Raw genomic sequence first — 24,193 nt, 5'->3', positions numbered from 1 at the left:
TTGTGCAAAACTTTTCTTGGAGACTTTTCATTTTAACTGTAATAAGCGGCTGTCACCTAGCCACAGGTGCTCCCAAACATTCAGTATACTAAACACTTTTAATTTGTATAATATTATTTGCCATATATGATCTGGTCTCTGCAGGTAGGGATGGCTATTGATGATGTACAGTACGAGCTTCCAGACATTTTTGTCAGGTGGTGCTGGGCTTGATGCATAAAAAAAGGTTTTACAGTGGCGGGCTCTGCCTCTGCTCTAACCTAACATTACCTACTCAATGCTAGCCTATCTATCTCACCAACCATTCACCTGAAGCCACATAGCACCCACTAATGATCACCCCCAACTGGAATTAATATGATCTAACGCAAAGTAACTGGGAAAAACTAATCATTTTTTTTTCTTGAGCGCACATGACTAATCACAATAACAATTGATTTAACCGATAACCTTAGGTTTCAGAGTAGCATGCTACTCGCTGTATAAACGCTTCAACGCCTTTTCAGGGGTAGTAATTGCTATATAATATATAATTACAAAAAAAAAACGTTGAGGTACCGCAACAACAAAACAAAGCAGCAAAGACTGCTACTAAAGAAAAAAAGGACATTAGTAGTCTAGGTTCAGCTACTGTAAGAAAGTTGTCTACAATACATATTTGAACAGCTGTATCATTACCTGGAAGAAATTAAGAACAGCTGAATTAAATCTACAGAAAATCTTGTATCTGCAATACACCCTTACTTGCAATCACAGAAGAGCTAAATTACAGATCTATCCTAGTTGGGGCAACATCAAGGCCTCTATAGGATATGTGTGGCTTGCAGATTATGACGTGTATTGGTGACATGCAGCAAGCCACATGATGGGTGATGGGGAAAGGCAGCTGCCAAGACAAATGTTTCATAAGTGGTCAGACACGCCAGGGAACTACCACAGTTGTAGCAGGGCTCAAAAGGAACCACTGTCGCATAACAATCAGATAATCCAGAGTCTGCAAAAGCTAGAAAAACAGTGGTCATAGTGCATTAAAAAAGTAAGGGAACGGTGATGCTGTGCACAATAGTGCAGAGCTAGTAAGCATGGGAGCTGGATCAAAGCCAAGGCTAAAAAAAAATGTACTTTAATTTTTTCGGTCTTTCTCCTTCAGATACATACATATAAAATATAACAGCGTATTGCAAGTTATGTTAATCAGTGGAAAATGCACTATCACACTTTATGAAACCTCTATTAGTTAATGCACTGCAGAGGTCTGTGTCTGTAATCAGACAGCCACGGAACTGAAACCTGTTTGGAGCAGAGGAGAATAGTTAGGGGGTAACAAGGCCCCCTCTGTGCAGGGGCCTGTGTTACGCTCCTTTTAAAAGCACACACTTCACAGCTCAGCAGGTAGCTGCTTTTACAATACCTCTCAAAAATAATAAATGTGTGTCATCAGGAAGCTTTAAGTGATTCCGGTAAAGTCAATACATGCTTTCAGGCACCCTTACATTTGCATATTAACCAGTTGCACACATTTAAGTTTCTTTCCGACAGCATGCATCCTGGCAAGAAGTCTTGTTTAGCTCTCTTTCACTCCCACTGTTTCACAGCACCTTTGACTCCCTGCCTTACATTTCACCATAAGCATTTCAGCTTTCGAAATTAACCGTCCCGGTACGGTTATCTTTTCACAGACAGCAGCTTTTTACGTAAATTAACAAAGTATGGGCACGTCCTGCCCCTCCGATCCCGTCCACTTCAACCACAGGAAATGCCACATATGCTTGTAAAGTAATATGCTGGAACCAGTTCATAAGAATAAGTTATTTATTAGGTTATTAAGACAACACACCATAAGCAGGTGTGCTAAGCAAGAGAAGCAATAAGAACTGAATAACTGTCAGATGCAACTGTCATGTAAACTGTCACAGAAGAACACCGAGCTGTCAACATTCCAGCTGGTGACATCACCGTGGCGCGCAGGGGAAGGAGAGCGCGTGGGTAAAAGGGAAGGAAGCAGGGTAGGAAGGGCAAAGGGAACATAACATTGCTTTACACAACTGCCGCCCAGAAACAAAGAACAAATGGGTTTGCCTGGCTGTCAGCAACGAAAAGACTGTTCGTTACAGGGTTTGTTCTAACTATTACTCTCTTCACCTGGGAGTCTCTACTCCACTCTGCTCCCCAACCTCCGCCCTACAGAGACCGGTACACTAGTTTAGCAGCCTACACCAATCTAACTACAACGGGTCACAGACTGCCCTCGTCTCGTCTCGAGAAACAGTACCCGCCAACTGTAAGAGGCGGGATCAAACAAACGACTCCACAACCAATCACCACTTCAGAATTCCTGTAGCGCATAGGATGTGTTTGAGGAGCGGTGGGAGTTACCACCAATCCTAGGTCATCTTCGATACTAGTACCGTACATCCCACTGAACTCTCATCAAGTGTTCAGCCCTTAGATTGGTTGTTATGAGACCCGGAAGTACAACAGTTGCGGGACAAAAACATCCGTTTAAAGTTCATTACAGCCGACTGACATGAGGTTGAATTCACGGATGGTCCTGGTAAGTAACAGCTGGGTGCAGTGATGCAAACATTGGAGTTGGGATGGGTGAATGCTTAATCGGAGTTAGAGAAGCACTGGCTTACGCTTGGTTCAGAGCTTGTCTGATGTTTCCCTCCGTTCTATTTAGAATGTATAGATGACAATATTTTATAAATAAGATGCACAGGACATTTACCATCTTTTTGCGAATGTACTAGCTCGCGCAAACACTAAATGAGGCCCTTATACTTAAGCCATTCTACTAGGGAAATAACGTTTCACGAATGCAACCCACAGGCATACTTGGTGCTTAGCCTGCCAGTGGGTAACTAATTCCTGCTTGGTCATGGAGTACTTGAGTCCTCCGATTTATCTCATACTTGTTCTCTTTGGATTGACGAGCCGTACATTACACTGTTGCTCTCCCCAAGCTCAATTAATCGGTTACCTCATTGGCCTATTCATGTATATGAAGTACTGCAATTAAAGACATTTGTGTTAAACCGCTCAGAGAATTGAAAGCAATCAAAAAACACAACTTACAGAACGCGCATGTGTGCTTAAGTAAAGCCCAGGACTAGATACATGGTGTTTCGGGCGCTGGTAACCATATCTGCACCACAGTGTGCATGCAATAACCGTACCATGTTGATTTTTCCACAAAAATGCATTTGGTGTTTATGATGGTTACAGTCCCGCTTTCTTAGACTGCCATCATTTCAAAGACATTAAATGTGTTTCTAATTTTGCAACAGCAGGGATGAAAAAAGCTAACTTGCTGTAATCAGTGGTAGCGCTATGTAAATGCACTTACAATACGCTACAATGTAAATTAATGTATTCTGATTGACTCTCATTTTCATTTAAGTTACCCTGTGTTTGCATTCATTCGTTAATTACAATAATTTAATGGACTTCTAAGGCAAGCAGAATTACCTTTAAAATTCGTGTTTCTTTCAGTTTTGCATTGCACTAGGTTGCACAGAACTATTACAGTACATTCGTGGTCCCAACATTTGTTAAATGAAGACAGTATTTATACTTTTAACAGCATCCCAAAAGAGAGCTGCAGGTATCTCATGAACATGGCATCGCAGTTAAACACCACTTCTTTCTTTTTTGTTTAATCAATTCTTTTTATTTGGCGTTTCATAAGGAGCAAAGCAAACACAACAAGACGATGGACGGAGTGCTGAAACTTTTCAACTACTCACCCCCAGTCACAGATTTGGGTTGAATCCATCACTCTTTTGCTCACTATGCCACCCCAGTTTGGACCCTTCCCCCTATGCCACACCAGTTTGGACCCTTCCCCTCATGGGAACAGTCCAGCCCGGTCTGCTAGGCCTGGTCCTCCCTGGACCGCTGGGACTGGTTTCGAGGTATCTTCCCCTCATCATTTATCAGCCAGACTAGCGTGAATACAGTGGCACAGTGAGCATGGGATCCACGCCTGGGCATACCCATGGCCACATAAAGCGAACATAGCAAGCACAACAACATGATGGACGGAGTGGGATAACTTTTAAACCACTTTCGCCCAGTCACAGATCTGGGTTGAATCCATTGTTCTTTTTCTCACTATGATGCCCCAGTTTGGACCCAGCCATATGCAAATCAGCCTTGAACTTACTCCTCACGAAACAGTCCAGCCAGAACCGCCAGGCCAGGTCCTGCCTGGAGCGGAAATAAGCATCGTGGGACAGGTTTCGTGGTATCACACCTCATCAGCCAGGGAAGCTTGAATCCAGTGGCCTGGCAGTTTGGGCTGCACTGTTCTCATGAGGAGCATTGTCAAGGCTGATTAGCATATGGCTGGGGTGGCATAGAGAGCAAAAGAACAAATGTGGTGTGTTTATTATTTTTATTTTTTTATTGGTTATTAAGAAAATCGCATTAATACAGTACATGATTGAACGACACATTGCAGATAACATAAGAAAGTTACAAGTTCCCATCAGTCAGTAGCTTTCAGGGTATATCTCTCACCAAGCTTTCCTGCCTGCGCATTTCCATTTCTATCGTGGGGGTGTGTTTATTATTAATGAGCTTTTTCCTCTTCTCCTCCGCTCCTGCCCTGGGGCTAGTACTCATAGCTTTGCACGATTTGCTGTGTGGTTGAATTATTTCGCTATTTGTAACACCTTGGGCTTTCCTGCACTGGACAATTAAGTGACAATTTTATTTTTTGGGTCATGTTGAATTTATAATGGCTGTCAAACTCCCAGCTTTCCTATTGAGTTGTTGTCATTTTTCCTGCTCTTGTCTTTTGACATTATACCTGACGGGCAAAAGGAAAATAGAACTTACTGAGAGTACATTGTCCTTGGACTCTGGAGCCCTATAAGTTGTGGCACCAGATGTGAGGTCTCTTTCTCCCACCACTCATAATATGTCCACAGCTGATCATCTGGCAGTATCTCCAAACCATGCGGGAAGAGGGGCCCTCTGCCCTCTTCTACCCCAAGTCCATTGTGACATCAAGGCGTCCCCTGAGGCTTGCCTTCAACCATCGGTGGATCAAGGGCTCAACAGGACGTGATGCCTATGGTTTCAGCATGTGATGAGCCACGAGAAAAAAATAAATGGGTTTATATCTGTAAAAGAGACGAGTCATGCAGTATTTAGGCCTATTGTTCCGGTCTGTCCTCTAAAATACTGTGGTATTGAGGGAAGTGGATAACCCTACACCACTTCAGGAAAAAAGGAAAGACTGTGGGCAAATTCCCCAGCCACGCTTGCTCTTGCAGATGAGCGTTTTACCGTATGCTCTCTTCATGCATCTACTGGTTGCTTCATCCTGATTTGCATCCAGGTTCCGGTCGTAGGCCCACTACTTCCTCTCTCATCTAGTCAAACCCCAGTGCTCTTCCAGTCTAGACCATCATCTCCAAGGTGGCTCGATCTCACAGGGCGTCCTCGCTTTTTATCCACTCTGAATGGGTGATTATCAGTGGGCACAATTTGGCAGTCTGAAGTTCCCAACAAGGTCCCTGTTCCCAGGGAGCACAACCCCTATGCTCATGCTCTCCGATTTGGGCAGTGAACACTCTCAATGTGAAGTCTGCATTGAGAATGCGTCATGAGTTCTGAAAAGCTGTGAGGCTCCGATGCGAGAACCTGCATTGTCGTCGAGGCTGCCCTCGACAAGAAATTTGTGATGCAAGGGCCTGCTTCAGAAACGCTTTGCACTAGTGATGGTTCCGATACAGTCTGCAAAATCTATGTGGAGGCCTTGCGTCAGGAGAACCCTTGCACCAGAGGCGTTGGTTCTACTCAGGGTTGCACCATGGAGCAAAAGATGCATCGATTCTGCTGAATCAACAGATGGGCTGGCAGAGCACCTTCAGGCCCACTTCCAGGGGTCCAGGGGTGACACCACTTGGCAGGGTAAACTCACAGATGGCAAAGTCCAGGTGCTGTATTCAAGGTTGTTGAAGCCTCCTTGTCCTTGAGACTCTAGTCAGGAGGCCAGCCAACTAGTGCTCAGAGTCACTTTGGTGTCCTGGGTTCAACAGATGCAAGTCCAGTCTTTCTCACCCAAGCAAGAGGGCAGAAGGTAAGCATAGCAAGGCAGCAGTCCTTAATAATAGCAGTGTGGCAGTCCTTTCAGCAGCACAGCAGTCTTTCCTGACAGAGTATTCACAGATCCAGAAGTGTACTTAAGAGTTGGTGTCTGAGGTCAATATTTATACCAAGTTTAACATTTGAAGTGAGAGTAGCTTTTAGAGGTTTCCCTTTGAAGTCCCCAGGCATCCTGCCTTCCCGGTCCTGGCTTCAGACTAACTACAGGTGGGTATGCAGCCCTTTGTGTGGAGATGGAACACTGCCTATACAAGTGCAAGTAGGTCTGTGCCAAGCTCCGTTCTCCCATCCTGCCAGGGATGGCCCATGCAGACACACTTAAGCTCCCTATTGTGTGTGGCTGTCTAGGAGGGATACTTAGGCATGGGACCCAGGAACAGGCTGCATGCACTAAATAGCTGAGGCATGAAAATACAAATTTTCTTAAAGTGGCATTTTCAAAATTGTAATTTAAAATCCGACTTCACCATGAGAGAGGATGTTTTGTTAGAGTTCCAAAGACGGCAACCATGAACTGGTTACCTGCCCCCATTTGGAAGTTATCACTTATTAGAGGTAATAAGGTAACAACTCCAACTTTAGCCTATGGGAGAGGTAAGCCTTGCACTAAAGAAAAACAAATATAAGAGTTTGTCACTACTAGGACATGTCAAACTTGAAATTACTTGTCCTACTTTTTAAATACATTGCACCCTGCCCTCTAGGCTGTTCAGGGCATACTCTAGGGGTGACATATGTATTTAAAAGGAAAGTGTGGCTGAGCAAAAATTGTATTATGCCAGGTCGAAATGACCGCTTTAAACTGCACATGCATGCGTCAATGAGAAGACTGAGACATGTTTAAAGGGCTACCCGAGTGGATGGTACAATCAGTGCTGCTGGCCCAATAGTAGCATTTAATTTATATGCCCTGGGTACATGTAGTAACACTTTACCAGGGACTTATAAGTAAATTAAATATGACAATATTAACTTGTTTTAAGGTGTGAGCACATGCACATTAGCACTGGTTAGTGGTGGTAAATAGTGCACAGCCTTAAAGCCAGCAAAAATAAGAGCAGCAAAAATTGGAGGAGGCAGGCAAAACTTGTGGGGAAAGACCACCCTAAGGCTGACCAGTCTAACTGGAAACATTTGGCTTGTTGAGCTGAGGCATTTGTGGCAATGGAAAATGATTCCAGATGGGGTTCATTCTCGTCACAAGATTGAGCAGAAAGGAAGAGAGCTATATCGCTTACTTTCACAATATAGTCAACCCAGACTGCATCTATTTGCATGTATGAGCACAAGTGATCCCGTTCTGCTTGTGGTGTGGACTATGGTTTATTTATTTATTTTTAATATGTGGAGGGCAGTTTCTGTGATTTGTGTCCTTCAGATCAGGATACCTTCAGGGATCTGATCATTTCTTTAACAAGCTTTCCTTTAATTCTAACATTTTTGGGAGGTTTGAAGGTCGGCTCATCTTCTCATATTACCTCAAGTCCGAGGTGACTTATCCAGCTAGCTTAGGCTCTCAGATCCACGGCATTACCCATTCTGGAACTTGTAGTTCTATTTCTATTATCCAGTGATAAATGTGTATTAAATCACAACGATGATTACTTGTAGAAATGTAATTATCCTAGCGGAATGCATGTCTTCATTAATATAATCTATTCTGTGCTACAGTTTAGCCCCACCAACTGCAATTCTTTGCAGTTTAACAACCCAACTCCCACTCCTCTTTGTGTCCTCGGTATCTGATTTTTTAAAACTATTTTGATCAAAATGTTACTGTTTAATTATTTTGACTTAGTCTTATTTAAATGGTCTTTATGGCAAGAAAAATTGTGATGACCTATGTGTAAATTTTTTTGAACGCCAGTAGCTTTATTACAACTCTTGACGAAGGGGAAAAAAGTTTCATCTACAAGAGACTTCCTGATCCTAACACGATCTTTAAAATTGATAGCCCGAAACATGCTATGGTACTCTTCCCAGACTTTCGCAGTGTCCTACTACCAAGTTAATTTATGGTTCTTAATGTGGCAGCCGTTTAGTTTCCATTTATACAAAATGTAATAGAAAATACTAATATTTATCACATAATTATTTTGTTAGACACTTGAGGAAATTACTTGATAAGTATTTAAGACAAATTGTGTTTCCGAACAATATTTTACTAAATGGTAAAGCAGGGTTTAGAGCGAAGTGTGGAACAACTGGTAACCTTGCTGCCACTTCTATCATCATCTAAGGCCTGTCTTAAAAAATCTGCAAATATTTAATGCTGTTTTCTGAACTAAAGTTACATGATTGGCAAGTTTAAGCTTTGGACTATATTATATTTGGACTGTATTATTTAGCCTGAAGCTTGAACTTAATCCACTATGCTTAAATATGTATTTTTGCACTCTTATTTTGGTTAGAGTTTTATTGAAGGCTAGCTCTCTCAGACGATTCTCACAATAAACAGTCCTAAAAAGGCTGAATATTTGCACGTTGTTGATTTTAAGATAACAAGGATAGAGATTAAACAAAAAGACAACGTGCTTTCCTTATAAATTAGGTGGGGGACGGAGAAGTATCTCTAATTTGTGCTGACAATTTAATCTTGCTGAATTGCATCCATGTAGAATTGCAAAGGCTCTTAACTGCAATTATATTTAATTATAACAATAACTAATTAGAAATGAACTCTTAAAAACACATAAATAGGGGGGCATGGCCAGGAGCATAGTGGACTAGACATGTCTGATCGGAGCTCTGCTGGCCGGTTACTGATTCTGCGCTAATCTGGTCACAGCGCTGCAATTTACACCTGCAAACCATGGACAGCGTGTCTGAGCCTAGGCTGCCGGCTTCGGTGTCCACTGCGAGGTGTGCAAGTCCTTCCAACGCCAGTAACGGGCAAAAGTTTGTGGAGCCGAGGGTTAAACAAAATGGCGGCCGAGACGCAACCGCAATTCCCTGCCTGGCAAACTGGTCACAACGGCGTCCGAGCTAGAGGGTGCCTGTGTTGTCAGCGGCTGCGGTGCGGGACAGTGGAAGAGGCAGGAGAGCAGGGACATCGAATCTGCCCCGGAGACCGTGGACGCCTCGCCGCATGGTGGCGGTTTGCACCCGGTGGACCAGCGGTACCGGAGGCGGGCCTACGAAGGTCGTTGCGGGCAGCCAGGTGGGGTGCCGAATTTCTCCTCCTTCCCCCGCTCACAGACACGGAGTGAGGCAGTAAGGACGATTACATCGCCCCGGGACATTGCTGGCCCTGTTTGGAGGAGAGGCGGGAGCGTGTCGCTGCAGGCTGGAGACACTGCCTGCACGGCCCTCGCCCCCGGAGGAGAGGGGGTCCCCAGGAGAGTGCAAAGCGGCGCCTGGGTGCGGGGGGGGTACTCCTTCCTCACATCTCCCAGCTAAATAAAGCTCCTGGGGGCGACGGCAACACTGTGTGGAGGGACCAGGCGGCCTACCCCATTTGCCTCACACCTATTGCCACTAGCTTGCGGTGGCAGAGTGGTGACGAAGGCCAGCAGAGCAGGTGAGACTATGTGGCGATGCTGGTGACCTGCCTGGGACTCCTGCCGGACCCCGCGCGCTGCGGAGGCCACCAATTGCAGGGACCCCACCCATAGATTGGTGCAGAGGGCGGGAGGTGTCCTCGCACAGACACACAGGAGTGGCACAGGGAGGCGGACCGCGTGTTGCGGGAGGTGCGGCGAGGGTGACGGGCATGCTACTCAGGCTAGACTGGATGAGATCCTTGGCAGCCCGCCTCCCAGTGTGTGACCCGCCCCGCTGTAGACACAAAGTGTGGACCATTGGAGAACGCTATCTTTGCCGCTCGCCATAGTGGGCAGGGGCCCGAGGACCTGTGTGAACTGGAGCTGGGGGAGTTAGGGGTTAATCGGTTGGTGAGACGATTGGCAGGCTGCTTAGTCCACCCCCCATACACCAAGGATACGGAGCCCGACAAGAGTGCGACGTGCGCCCCGGATCGTCCGAGCTGCGCCGACCTAGAGTTGTGGGCTGCATAAGTCATAGGATAACGGAACGCCTGGGGTCTTGCAGGGATCGGCTGGCTGTCCTGTCCGGAGCTGACCATACAATGGTGAAAGACAAAGACCCTAAAACCCAGAAGCAGGTAAAGTTGGACAAATTCACGAAACCTCTGCCGGCTTCTGGTCCCGCTGGGATGTCATTGACTGACCGGCCGGACAACACAGTCCTCCTTCAGGTGATTCAATCTTCCAGGGAGGCGCTAGAGGGCAAGGTAGACGAAATTGAGATTGATGTCAATCTGCTCCGTCAAGATCTTCGCAGTGTCTCTGACAAGGTCCAACAAGCGGAACAACGCATCTCCGAGGTCGAGGACTTGACCCATTCTATGCAAGGGGAAATTTCCACCCTTAAATCAACGCTGAAAGAGGTCCTGTGAAGGGTGGACGACGCAGAAAATTGGGCACGAAGAAACAACCTGCGCTTCATAGGATTTCCGGAGGCATTGGAGGGGACAGATGCGGGTGCCTACCTGCATGGGTGGCTGCTCGATGCCTTCCCAGAGGCCCGTTTCTTGCCCTGTTTTGTCATTGAGAGGGCACACAGAATCCCTGGAGCAAGACCTCTTCCTGGGCCACCTCCCCGTCCCTTGATTGCTCGGTTCCTCAACTACCAAGATAGACACTGTTCTCCGACTGTTCCGACAAAAAGGTGAAGTTTGAGTGGACAATGCACGTATCCTGGTATTCCCAGACTACTCTAGGGAGGTCCAGAAGCAGCGGAAGACGTTTGATTCTGTTAAGGTGAAGCTGCGCCAACTGCAGATCCAATATATGCTCCTCTTCCCGGCTAAACTTAAAATAATCTTTCAGAACAAAACTTTCTTTTTCTACACCCCGGAAGAGGCCTGGCACTGGCGAGAGGAACGTCCCCTGCCCAGAGTACCCCCTGAAGAGACGCAACGACACAGGGGAACACTGTCGTAGACTGCCGCAGCCCTTGGACCATGCAAGCGGACCCGGAAGAAAAAGAATGCGACACCCAACATGGCGCTCAGATCGATGCGGACCCAGAAGAAAAAGAATGCGACACCCAACATGGCGCTCAGATCGATGCTGTATCGGAGCGGAAGGTTGACAGAGACAGGGACACCGCGTCCTGACGGCAACATGAGGCGAGGCACTGCCGTGAGCCAGTCACCACCCGCAGATCTTGTTGTTCAATGCTTGGTAGACGGCACAGATCAAGACCTCACCACAGTTTCTGACGGCGAACATCCTTTACTGCTAAATATTACGATGATAGAATCTATGGGGGTGAAACGACTCTGAACACACAGACACCGTCCGTGGCCAATGATGCGACAGAATAGAGATTGGCCTGTAGGAGCTCCAGGCGACCTGGACTTGGACCTTGCTCTACATGCCGCCCCAAATACTTCTCCCAGACTTTTTCTATATTTGGTTTTCTGGTTTCTTTTCCCCTCTTGTGGTCTCCCTATATCTCTCCCCCCCCTTCCCCCCCCCCCCCTGGTTGATTTTCCTTGATTTTCTCTGGTCTATTTCTTTCCTCCACCCTCTCCTCCCTCCTCCTTTTTCTATTTTCCCGTTCTTCTCCTCCTTTTCTCTTTCTGGAAGTGGTATTTGTTGATTATTGTGTTTTATCCTTTTTTTATTTTCTATGATGTTTTGTTCTCCCACTCCCTCTCTTCTTTGCCTTGATGGGCCCTGGGGCTGTGGGCTTTGGGTTTGATCACCGAGGCTACGCAGTGAGGATTTGTTAGTTTGTGTACACAGATTGGGGGGCTGAACACAAGTTGAGTTATGGGGTGGAGGGGGTGGGCGACAGACCTTGCCAGTACGATCACAACACATTTGGTCCAGTTGACCCTTTGGTTAGTCGGATGGATGTTGGGGGATGTTTGGGAGGGGGGAGGGGTTGTGAGAAGTTGGGGGTTTGTTGATACGACATGGCACACGGGCACTCCAGTAGACATTTGCGACCATCGCAGGGAGCCGTGGAGGAGGAGGGGTGCGGGGTTTGACGGCAGACTGCCATGTTCTTATCATACTGATGGCCACACCTAACATGGGACAATACTCCGTCCTTTCCTGGAAGGGGAATGGAATGGGGAACAAGATTAAGAGGGGATTGGTGGCTGCCTACTTTAAGAGACTGAAACCAGATGATATCCTCCTACAGGAGACTCACCTGAAAGGGACCAAATGTGGTTTCCTGGGTAGGGGTGCGTACAAAACATTGGCTCATGCAGGGTTCTCCACCGGAGCACGGGGTGTGGCAATCCTACTTAGGAAAAGTTCCACCTGGAATGCACCTGGATAGATCCCAATGCTACTTATGTTGCGGTCCGGGATATGTGGAACAGACGTCATGTTACGTTTGTTAGTGTCTATGCGCCGCCCAAACCTCAACGCCAAACACTAGACAAACTTGCTGCTGTCTTGCTGGAGGCTGTTTCTGACATACATATTATTGGGGGCGACTTCCATGACGTGATGGATTTGGCGGCTGACCACACATCCATCCAGTCAATAGACCCTGGAGAGACCCCGTTGCGACGCTTCGCAGACACTCTAGAGCTGACAGATTTATGGCGTAGGTGACACCCATACGTCAAGGTTTACTCATTTTATTCCGGGGCACATGCAGTATTCTCTAGAATAGACGTATATTTCTGAGGGAGGGGTACGAGGTTGAACTCCTGGCCAGACGTCTTTCAGACCACTCTCCTCTGCGACTCACTGTGGGTACCCGTGCACACGACAGAAATGGGGACTGGAGGCTTAACGCGTGGGACCTGTAAGACCCACAGATTGCACAGGAACTCCATACAGACACTGAACTTTATTTTAAAGAAAATGTTGGTACGGTAGATTCGGCGGTTACGCTCTGGGAGGCACCTAAACCTGTACTTCGGGATCAGGTGCAAAACATCATTGCCCACAAACGCCGAAAAGATGTCGTGGAGGTAACTGACATTGAATCCAGACTCCGGCAGTTAGAAAAGGAAGCTTCGGGGGGAGAAGACCCATCTCTAGTGCGACAGATGCAGCTTCTCAGGCAGGAGTATCTTGCATTGGCTAGGAAGGACGCACAACACTCTATACAGGCACTACATAGAAGACTGTATGACACAGGCGATAAGACGGGTAAATTGCTCGCCTAGCTTAGCAGGAAAGAGTTGGACAGCAAGTGGGTGACGCAGATAAAGGATGAGAAAGGGCGGGTACATAATACTTAAGTTGCGATAGCGAACGCCTTTGCAGATTATTACGAGGCCTTCTATGCAGCACAACCTCTAGCTGATTCAACTCGCATACAAGCCTATTTACAGACGATACAGCTCCCCAGATTAGATGATGAGGATAGCCTGTCCCTGGACAATGCGATCACGAAGGAGGATGTCATGCTGGCCATAAGCCAGCTGATGACTGGGAAAGCTCCCGGACCAAACGGTCTCCCCCCCCCAGAATTCTTTAAGCAACATGCGGCACTCTTTTTTGCCCACATCTCTTTCAACTCTATTTGGAGATACTTGTTGTAATACTTTATTCGATATTTCATATATCATAAAAGTGCAAAACATACATTAATTATACAATCAATATATAAAAAGTATCACTATTACAAATTATCTAAAATCAGTTAATAAAAAGACACTTTTTACATATAAATGGTTAAAAGAGTCTAGAATAAATTTTCAGCAAAAGAAATCATTTGAGAGGAGATTAAAATTTCTACTTTTAGGAGTCTAGCAACCTAGATCTTATAAACCAAGCATTAGAGATATACTTGGCAATTCCACAAACTATAAACGTAGAGGATGTGCCGGTTAGTATAATACGTAATGCGATCCTAAAATCTCTAACACCCATCTCTCTACACACAGGTTTTAACCACCTAGCTCGAGGTAACTTGTAGGCCATGCAAGCAAACAAAAAATGTGGGAAGGTCTCCATCTTACATGAACAGCCTGGGCAGTTGACATCATAATTGCTCACACCTTTCCATCCTGCTGTAAACTTTTTCAATGGTAGGATTCCATATCTCATTTGGAGAAAGAGTGATCTGTCTCTAGGGACTTGGATATAATCCAAAAGCGGCTCTAATTTCCTGGTTGTTTTGAACTCCAGAAATTGGTTGGTCAATGAACCGTGCTTTGTACTTTTTAATTCCTCGGCCTCTACCCACTCCCAATAGATTTTTTTTGACAATTTGTTTATGAGGTGGTAATTGTGAAGCCCAGAATTCTTTCATTCCTAGATTCATCACCAACTGTTTCAGTTTAAGCCATTATATTTTATTGGAGACATTCAGAGTGATTAGTTCGTCTAACACCAAGGCATATTTAGCCAGATCGGGTGTTCTTCTTAGACGCTCCTAAAACAGCAAGGGGCGAAGGCGTACTATATCCCCAATTGATCTCTTACCCAAATCGGCATACAAGGGTCTAAAGGGGGTTGAACTAGGGAGTGAGACTAAGTCTCTTTCAAACTTATTCTCAGCTTTTACCAGGTCCATTGTATTTTCTCCTCCCCACAGTTCAGAGCCATAGACTGCTGCAGCCAGTGCCTTCCCTTCATAAGCTGTGAGGACTGGGCGTATCGGTCTGCTAATTGATAAACGCTGATTCCTCAATATTGCTCCGGAAACCCTTTTGAGGTTCAGGAGCATTTTTGCTAAATGAGGATCCCATTTCATATTATTACATAGTCTGACTCCCAAATAATCGAATTCTTCAACTATTTCCAAAACAGACCCATTCAGGGTAATATTTGGTTTCCTAACCTTTCTTTTAGCTAACACCATCAGCTTTGTTTTAAGAGTATTAATTGTTAGCCCTTGCTCGTCACAGAACACACTAAACCGATCAAGAAGTTTCTGTAAACCTGATGGGGTTTTCGACATCAGGAGGGTGTCGTCAGCAAAGAGGAGGGTCTGTGTTTTTTCTCCTGTCAGGACTGGGGCATCCGCAGAGTCCTCCCTCAAATGGTCTACCACCCCATTAATAAAGAGGGAGAACAATGTCGGAGCCATAACACAGCCCTGACGAACCCCTCTGCTGACTGGCACCCTCTTTTTAAGTTGACCCTGACTACCCCAACGGATTCTAGCATAAGTGTCTTCATGGAGCCTTACAACAAGCTGCAAAAGGTAACACGTAAATCCCATAGCCAACAGGACTTTCCAGAGTTTGGCACGGGGAATTACATTGAATGCTGTTTTTAGATCGATGAAGGCCAGATATAGACTACCCTTTGCGATGGTCACAGATTTCCAATATATTGCACAAAATCGGAAAACCTGGTCCATCGTGCCTACATTTTTCCTAAAACCCGCCTGGAAATGGGATAGAATATTACAGTCGTAGAGCCATGTCTCCATTCTATTAACTATGACCCTGCCGACTACCTTCTGCATTGTATCAATTAAACTTTTTGGTCTGTAGTTGGCAGGGTCCTCTTTGTTACCTTTTTAGATTTCGCCTATTACCATTCGCTTGCGAATGGAATAGGCGAAAATTCAAGGGCTTGATCGAGTAGTGAAACCACTGCGGTTTCTACACAGTGCATGTGAGGTCACGTGACCACAAAAGCGGGTCACGTGACCACACAAGCACGAGCATCTCCCTAATCCGCCTGCCTCCCCTCGTTCGCATTCACGCCCCCCCACCAGGCTCTCCTGCCCCCATCAGGCTTCCCTCCTAATCCGCCTGCCTCCCCTCGCGCATTCACGCCCCCCCACCAGGCTCTCCCGCCCCCATCAGCTTCCCTCCTAATCTGCCTGCCTCCCCTCGCTTGCATTCCCGCCCCAGGCTCTCCCCGCCCCCATCAGGCTTCCCTCCTAATCCGCCTGCCTCCCCTCACGCATTCCCGCCCACCCAACAGGCTCTCCCGCCCCCATCCGGCTCATTAAGTCGTGAAGATTATATCAAGCAATTCACTTCCTGTTTTCGGCTTTTCCGTAGCTCTACTTCGCTGTGGAGATGAAGTTTTTCGCATTATTGTATAATGGGCTGCGCGAGGAGGACAAAGACGTACACATCGAGCTCTTCATGAAGGTGGGTCTACTGGCCGCCTCTGTTTATGCGCGGGCAGTCTCAGGTGGTGCGGCTTTAAGTGATTGTGTATTATGCAGTGGAACGGCCCCACCTCTCGCACCCCTCAGAGCACAAGCAGACATTTCCTAGAGCAGGCCAGCCTAGTGTCTCCGGCATCCCCAGTACCGCACTCATGCCTTCACCATATACAGCATGGCATTTCAAAAACACGCACTAAGATTGCCGCGCACAGTGCTCGCGGAAATTTTACCAACTGAGGGATCTGTCCTGGCACAGCAATATAAGTATGCCGCCCCCGCCCCCAGCAGACCACACCCAGAATGGGGAACTTCCAATAACTACCCACTAGGGAACACCCCACACAAAGGTCAAAACTACTTTTTAAGATCATACTAGCCGCTTAGCCGCAGACTGCACACTCAGTGTGGTGTAATCGCACACCAGACCCATATGTTGTTACCCACAACCAGTACCCGATTGGCCTGCACGCATAGCGTCCCAGAAGAATACACCCATTATGTAGCACCACCACAGACCACACCTGGTTCAATGCTTCTATCAACATGCATGCAGCTACACGCTGCACTCCCTGTGGTGGCCTACTCCGTGCGGGGCCCTCCCCAAGGTATTACTTCATGTTGCTGTTTTAAAAAAAAAATGCTTTTCTCAACATACATGCTGCTACGCTCTGCACTTCGTGCTATGCCTTACTCCGTGCTGTGCTCGTCTCTCCCTCTACTGTGACGTCCAACCGCCACCTTCCGCCCGTCACTGCTTGTTTTTATGTTTAAATGCTTCTATCTACATAGCTGGAGCTACACGATGCACTCCGTGCGGTGCCCTACTCCGTGCGGGGCTCCCTCCCCCAGGGATTACCTCATGTTGCTGTTTAAAAAAAAATGCTTTTCTCAACATACATGCAGCTACACGCTGCAATTCGTGCTGTAAGGCACATCACGAAGTGCACCGCGTAGCTGCATGTATGTCCAGAAAAGCATTTTTTTCGACCCGCCGCCATTCACAGCACTCCGTGCTGTCCTCTTCTCGCACATCTCGTCATATTGTATTTTTTACATGCTTTTCTCAACAGAAATGCAGCTACGTGCTGCACTATGTGCAGTTCCCTACTCCATGCAGTGCCCTCCACCACCATTGCCTCATGTTGCTTGTTTACACAAAAAACATGCTTCTGTTGACATAGCTGCAATTACACGCTGCACTCAGTGCTCAATTATATAGCTGTGGTGAGACAATTTCTTAAAAACGATGTGCCATGCCGTGACCAAGCACATTGTTTATCCGACTATTCTGTGCAAAAGAGGAGCACTGTTATATTGGCTAACTTCTCATATTGTACGGGCCATATCTACATGCAGGGTGTGGCTTAACAGCTAGGGCCGCCGACTCTGAAGCTGGGGAAGCGGGTTCAAGTCTGGTGGGAGGCTCAATCATAATCCTAATCAATTAATTACATAATTCCAGTTGGTAATACAAAGACGTGTGAGATCAGTTTTTAATTACTTATATAACTTATTATTACTTATTGCTACACGATGCACTCCGTGCGGTGCCCTACTCTGTGCGGGGCTCACCCCCCCAGGGATTACCTCATGTTGCTGTTTAAAAAAAAATGCTTTTCTCAACATACATGCAGCTACACGCTGCAATTCGTGCTTTAAGGCACATCACGAAGTGCAGCGCGTAGCTGCATGTATGTCCAGAAAAGCATTTTTTTCGACCCGCCGCCATTCACAGCACTCCGTGCTGTCCTCTTCTCGCATATTGTATTTTTTACATGCTTTTCTCAACAGAAATGCAGCTACGTGCTGCACTATGTGCAGTGCCCTACTCCATGCAGTGCCCTCCACCACCATTGCCCTCCACCACCATTGCCTCATGTTGCTTGTTTACACAAAAAACATGCTTCTGTTGACATAGCTGCAATTACACGCTGCACTCAGTGCTCAATTATATAGCTGTGGTGAGACAATTTCTTAAAAACGATGTGCCATGCCGTGACCAAGCACATTGTTTATCCGACTATTCTGTGCAAAAGAGGAGCATTGGCTAACTTCTCATATTGTACGGGCCATATCTACATGCAGGGTGTGGCTTAACAGCTAGGGCCGCCGACTCTGAAGCTGGGGAAGCAGGTTCAAGTCTGGTGGGAGGCTCAATCATCCTGGGATTCTGGATGAATCACTTAATCCTAATCAATTAATTACATAATTCCAGTTGGTAATACAAAGACGTGTGAGATCAGTTTTTAATTACTTATATAACTTATTATTACTTATTATTTGCAGAAGGTATGCAAATTACTATTTGGAAACACTTCTGCAGTGATAAAAGTAAAAAGGCTGTTATCGGTCTGTCGCAAAGCCCAACAGGCAACAAATGGCACAAGTTCTAAAATTAGAAGCAACTAAATATAAACCTGCTGTGCTCCTATATTGCTTCCACCCTGTCTACCCACAGTCTTCTGTCCTTTCTGTTCTCCCTCTCCACCCACGTTCACTTCTATCTCTCACTTTTCTGTGCTCTCTGCCATTTTCTGACTTCTCACAGTACTCTTGTATTTGTACCACCTGACTGGAATGTTCAATTTAGTTATTGACGTAAGTTCCAGTTGTGTAATTCCCCTGTGTATCGATAGAATGGCCATGTGTAGGGCAGCCACTTTCCGCTCTGGAAGCTTGTTTACTAAATATTTTTGCGCTCCTTAGTGAACCCAGGCTTGGGGGCAGGATGTGGAAATGAGTCAAGTCAAGTCAGAGAATTTATATAGCGCACTACATACCCAGAGGGTCCCAAGGCGCTTAGGGAGGGGTGGGGGATTACTTGTCAAATATCCACGTTTTAAGTTGCTTTCTGAATGCTAGGTGGTTCTGGGTAAGGCGAAGGTAAGTGGGAAGTGAGTTCCATGTTTTAGCTGCCAGGTAGGAGAAGGATCTACCTCCCATGGTGGTTTTGTTGATGCGAGATACAGTGGCGAGGGCTTGGTTGGAAGATCGTAGTTGGCGGGAGGGGGTGTAGAAGGACAGTCGTGTGTTGAGGCATTCTGGTCCGATTTCGTAGAGTGCTTTGTGTGCGTGGGTTAGGAGCCGGAAAGTGATCCTCTTATTGACGGGAAGCCAGTGGAGGTTTTTCAGGTGGCCAGATATGTGTTCTTTACGCGGGATGTGTAATATGATCCTGGCTGAGGCGTTTTGGATTCGTTGGAGTTTTTTCTGGAGTTTAGCGGTGGTACCTGCGTAGAGGGTGTTTCCGTAGTCCAGTCGGCTCGTGACCAGAGCGTGGGTGACCGTTTTCCTAGTTTCGGTGGGGATCCAGCGAAATGTTTTTTTGAGCATGCGCAGAATGTTGAAGCAGGATGAGGAGACGGCGTTGACTTGTCTGTTCATTGAGAGTGAGGAATCCAGGATGACGCCTAGGTTCCGTGCGTGGTCTGTCGGGATGGGTGCTTTTCCAAGGGCTTCTGGCCACCAAGAGTCGTCCCATGCGGAGGGGGATGTACCTAAGATGAGGACTTCTGTTTTATCTGAGTTCAGTTTCAGACGGCTGTGTTTCATCCATTCGGCAACTTCTTTCATTCCTTCGTGTAGGTTATTTTTGGCGGTGCTAGGGTCATTGGTGAGTGATAGGATCAGTTGAGTGTCATCCGCGTAGGAGATGATGTTGAGGTTGTGTTGGCGGGCGATGGCCGCGAGGGGGCTCATGTATACGTTGAAGAGGGTGGGGCTGAGTGAAGATCCTTGTGGTACACCGCAGATGACTTCAGTGGCCTCTGACTTGAATGGTGGAAGGCGGACTCTCTGGGTTCTTCCGGTGAGGAACGAGGTGATCCATTCAAGTGCTTTTCCTTGGATTCCGATGTTTCTGAGGCGCTGTAGAAGGGTGCTATGGCAGACTGTGTCGAAGGCTGCGGAGAGGTCGAGGAGGATGAGGGCGACTGTGTCTCCATTGTCCAGTAGCGTTCGAATGTCGTCTGTTGCTGCGATGAGGGCGGTCTCAGTGCTGTGTTTTGCTCGGAAGCCGGACTGTGAGGAGTCGAGGGATTTGTTGGCTTCGAGGAAGGTGGCGAGCTGGTTGTTGACAGCTTTCTCGATGACTTTGGCTGGGAATGGAAGGAGCGAGATGGGGCGGTAATTTTTGAGTTCGGTGGGGTCCACTGTGGGTTTTTTCAGAAGGGCGCTGAGTTCAGCGTGTTTCCAGCTTTCCGGGAAGGTGGCGGAGTTGAAGGAGCAGTTGATGACGTCTCGGAGGTGCGGTGCTATGATGGAGTCTGCTTTGTTGAAGATGTGGTGAGGGCATGGGTCTGTGGGGGATCCTGAGTGGATGGAGTTCATCAGGCGGATGGTGTCCTCATTGGAGATTGGGCTCCAGTCGTTAAGGATGTTCAAGGGGGGTGAATGTTCAGCAAATGGTTGGGTGGGTTGGTCTCCGGGTTGGTTGTCGAAGCTGTTGTGGATGTCTGCGATTTTGTTGTGGAAGAATGAAGCTAGGGAGTCGCAGAGGGCTTGAGAGGGGGTGATGTCGTTGGAGTTGGCCGAGGGATTGGTAAATTCCTTGACGATGTTGAAAAGTTCCTTGCTGTTGTGGGCGTTGTTATCTAGTCGATCCTTGAAGGCGGTTTTCTTGGCCTTTCGGATTAGTTGGTGGTGTATGCGAGTGGCGTTTTTGAAGGCGTTCTTGGTGTTGGTGGTTGGGTCTAATGACATACTGTGGCAGTATTATTTCACTGTTTTGTCATTTTAGCACATGTATAGACTGAGCAAAAGTAGTTTAATACCTGAATACAACAATCCTTTACTGCAAGGTGACCAACTAAGACATACAAAAGAGTCTGCCACTGCACTGTACCATGTGCCATACTATTTGTTGAGTTAGAATTTTTTTGTGTGTAAATCTGGAAATTATGCTTGAGATTATCAGTTATGCGGTAAGGTGCTAACTACATAATCATGTAAAAAATGCTGTGGCTTCAGAATCGCACAGCTCACTCACCCTGAGTTTAACTTTATATGAGCAAAAGGATTTTATTTTTGGGGAGTTTTATATAGCACAAACTCTAAGGTATCCGAGCGCTTCACATGAGCACCAGTCGCGTTACAGACAGACTCATTCATTTAGTTAGACATAGGGAGATACGTGATTTGCCCAGAATCACAGGACGTTCAGCGTCCCTGCTGAAACGCAGACACGGTTCCCCAGCTTTGAGGTCATGCTCAAGCCATTAGGCCACATCTTTTAAATTTTATATTGCAATTCAAAACATTGGAATGAGTGATCTTTTATATTTGCACTTACGATAGTGGAAAATCTCCCAGGATATCCGCCTTTCATTGTTGTATATTTAGGGTTAAGAGCGGAAAGGGAAACACATCGAGGTGCCTATGGAAAAAGCATGGAACAACCCAAAGTTAAATGTTTGTTTGTTCAAAAAGGTTTTGCCTGGCCATTGCCAGCATGGAAGCTCATTGGAAAAGGTAAAGTGGCAACTGTGTTTCTAGGTTGGGGATTGGTAGAGTACATAGGCAAATGCCATAAAGCTGAGCATCACTCTTCCGGGGGCATGCACGCGCTACCACAGCGGGAGGCACAGGACCAGCATAGGTGCTCGCACCAATCACTGCATGAGGCGCACACTCCTCTGCAGGATGCACCAGCGCCGCTTCCAGAGGCGGCTCAGGAGACAGCACCAGTTTTAGGGGGCAGCCCGTAGTATCAGGTCGTGGTGTTGGCTGTAACTAGGTAGCAGCACTGTTATAAGCTCTGTGGTGTATGTCACCGTAGCTGAGTGTGATTGTAAAAAGGTAAGAATTCTGCCACCTACTATGGGCTGCACCGCACTGCTCTCTGTGCTGCTGCATGTTGTGTTGCAGTCCATATCATTTGTTTTCTAACAGTACATACCTCGGTCATTCGGATACCGGGACTCCTAGGCCTTAGCTGTGCAGCTGTCTGTTTGTTCCCTACTGCCGCTATTTGTTGTGTTGCTCTCTGTGTGTGCCCTGCAGCTGTCTGTATGTGCCTTGCTGCTGTCTGTATTTGCTGTGTTGCTCTCTGCGTGCGACGTGCTGATAAATGTATTTGTTGTGTTACTCTCTGTGTATGAGTTGCCTGTATTTGTTGTATTGCTCTCTGTGTGTGACCTGCTGCTATGTATATTTGTTGTGTTGCTATCTCTGTGTCCTGCTGGTGTCTGCATGTGCCCTGCTGTTGCCTGTATTTGTTATGTTGTTCTTTGTGTGTGCATGACACCTGTCTGTATGTGTCTAGCTGCTATCTGAATCTGTTGTGTTGCTCTCTGTATGTGCCCTAATGTTGTCTGCATTTGCCTTGCTGCCACATATTTTTGCTGTGCTACTCTGTTTGTTCCCTGCAGCTGTCTATATTTTTTGTTTGTATGTTCGCTGTTGCTGACTTTATGTGCCCTGCTGAATGTAGTTGTTGTGTTGCTGTCTCTGTGAGTCCTGCTGCTACCTTTCTTTTGTTGTGTTACTGTCTTTATGTCCTCTGCTGCTGTCTGTGTGCACCCTGCTGCTGCCTGTATTTGTCTTGCTACTTTCTGTAGCACTGCCGTTGCCAATAGGTTTCGCATTTGGAAAGTTGGAGCTATTGGTTTTGTAAATGACATTTTATATTTATATATCGTTATTGGCATTGTCAATAACAATATATAAATATAAAATGTCATTTACAAAACCAATAGCTCCAACTTTCCAAATGCGAAACCTATTGGCAACGCCAGTGCTTGTTTATAGATGGTAACGACCTCAGCACCTTTCCAGGAATCTGGGACCAGATGTCCTAGCATTACAAGATTCATTAAGCGTGCAATGAGGTCCGACCATAGTTTAGGATCATGTAGGAATAAATCACCCGGCAGTCTGTCCGGTCCTGCAGCCTTACCTGGTATTATATTGGTTATAGCTTCCTGACCCTCCCCGGGAGCAACATTTACTAGCTGGGTTTGTTTTTCCACATTATTAATATTATTGATACCCATAGGGTCCTCCTGATCTGCTGTCCCACAATATAATTTTAAAAAATGGGCATGCCACTGTTGTTCTGTTTATATGGTTTGACATGACCTCAGTCCCTCTTCTTCCCATTTTATTAATCAAGTTCCAAAACTGGGTTGAATCTTTTGCATAGGCAGCTTCTTTAAGTTGCTGCCAATGGTCCTCTTCCCAGTTCCTCTTTGATACTTTAATGATCCTGGTATACTCCTTTCTAGCCATCCTTACTGCTGGAGGGTCATTATTTCTGATGGCAGCTGTTATAGCCTTTCGCTTTTCCTTACATTCAACAGTATACCACGGGGTACTATTTTGGACTCTGGATTTACTAAAACTCTTTTTCAACACAATAGTGAAAAAGACTCCTATTTTGTCTACTAGGATCTTAACTGAGTCCATTGGATTATAATCTTTTGGGGTAGATGTTATTAGGCTGTTAACTATTAATTTCTTGGTCTCCGCATCTACCAGGTCTTTAATACTATTTAATTTCCATTCCTCACAGCTGACCCTACTCCATTTTACTTTTCGGTTACAATTCGAGGGAATAACTTCTTTAGTAACCAACCTCGCAGTATTTGTTGCTTTAGTCTTATTACCCCAAAGAAAACTCATACAAAGTGGATTATGATCACTATCTTGGGTTGGTTTTACCATCATATCAACCACACTATCCCAAGATTTCATATCCATCAATATGTAATCAATGCCCGATGGACATCCCTGTCTATTATATGTCATAGCCCCCTCCGGATCAGATACAGTTCTCCCATTTAATGCCCGTAAGTTATGCTAAAGGGTAAGAGCATTCATCTGTATAGCTCTAGCAGTCCATTTTTAATGGGTTTTACATTGACCAGAGGGATCAATTGCTTCCAGTCGTCTACGTTAAGTCCCACTGACTCTTCATCGTCTAAGGGTTCGAAGGTACAATTAAAATCGCCTCCTATCAACACTTTAGCCGTTGGTGGAATGGATGCCAGAGTTT

The 24,193-nt window shown here is 46.2% G+C and overlaps 1 protein-coding gene across 1 annotated transcript in view; it reads left to right on the top strand.

Moving 5' to 3' along the window:
- Positions 1 to 2,456: 2,456 nt before the first annotated feature.
- Positions 2,457 to 24,193, top strand: part of CCDC126 (coiled-coil domain containing 126) — a 106,098-nt gene continuing 84,361 nt past the window's right edge. Inside the window, exon 1 of the mRNA XM_086941759.1 lies at positions 2,457 to 2,554. The gene's annotated coding sequence lies outside the window, so the exon portion shown is untranslated. The remainder of the gene's footprint in view (positions 2,555 to 24,193) is intronic.

Source organism: Lissotriton vulgaris, chromosome 10 (genome assembly GCF_964263255.1).
Source record: "Lissotriton vulgaris chromosome 10, aLisVul1.2, whole genome shotgun sequence".
Lineage (NCBI taxonomy): Eukaryota > Metazoa > Chordata > Amphibia > Caudata > Salamandridae > Lissotriton > Lissotriton vulgaris.
The sequence above is the reverse complement of the archived record's forward strand: the minus strand, read 5'-3'. Positions and strand labels throughout refer to the sequence as shown.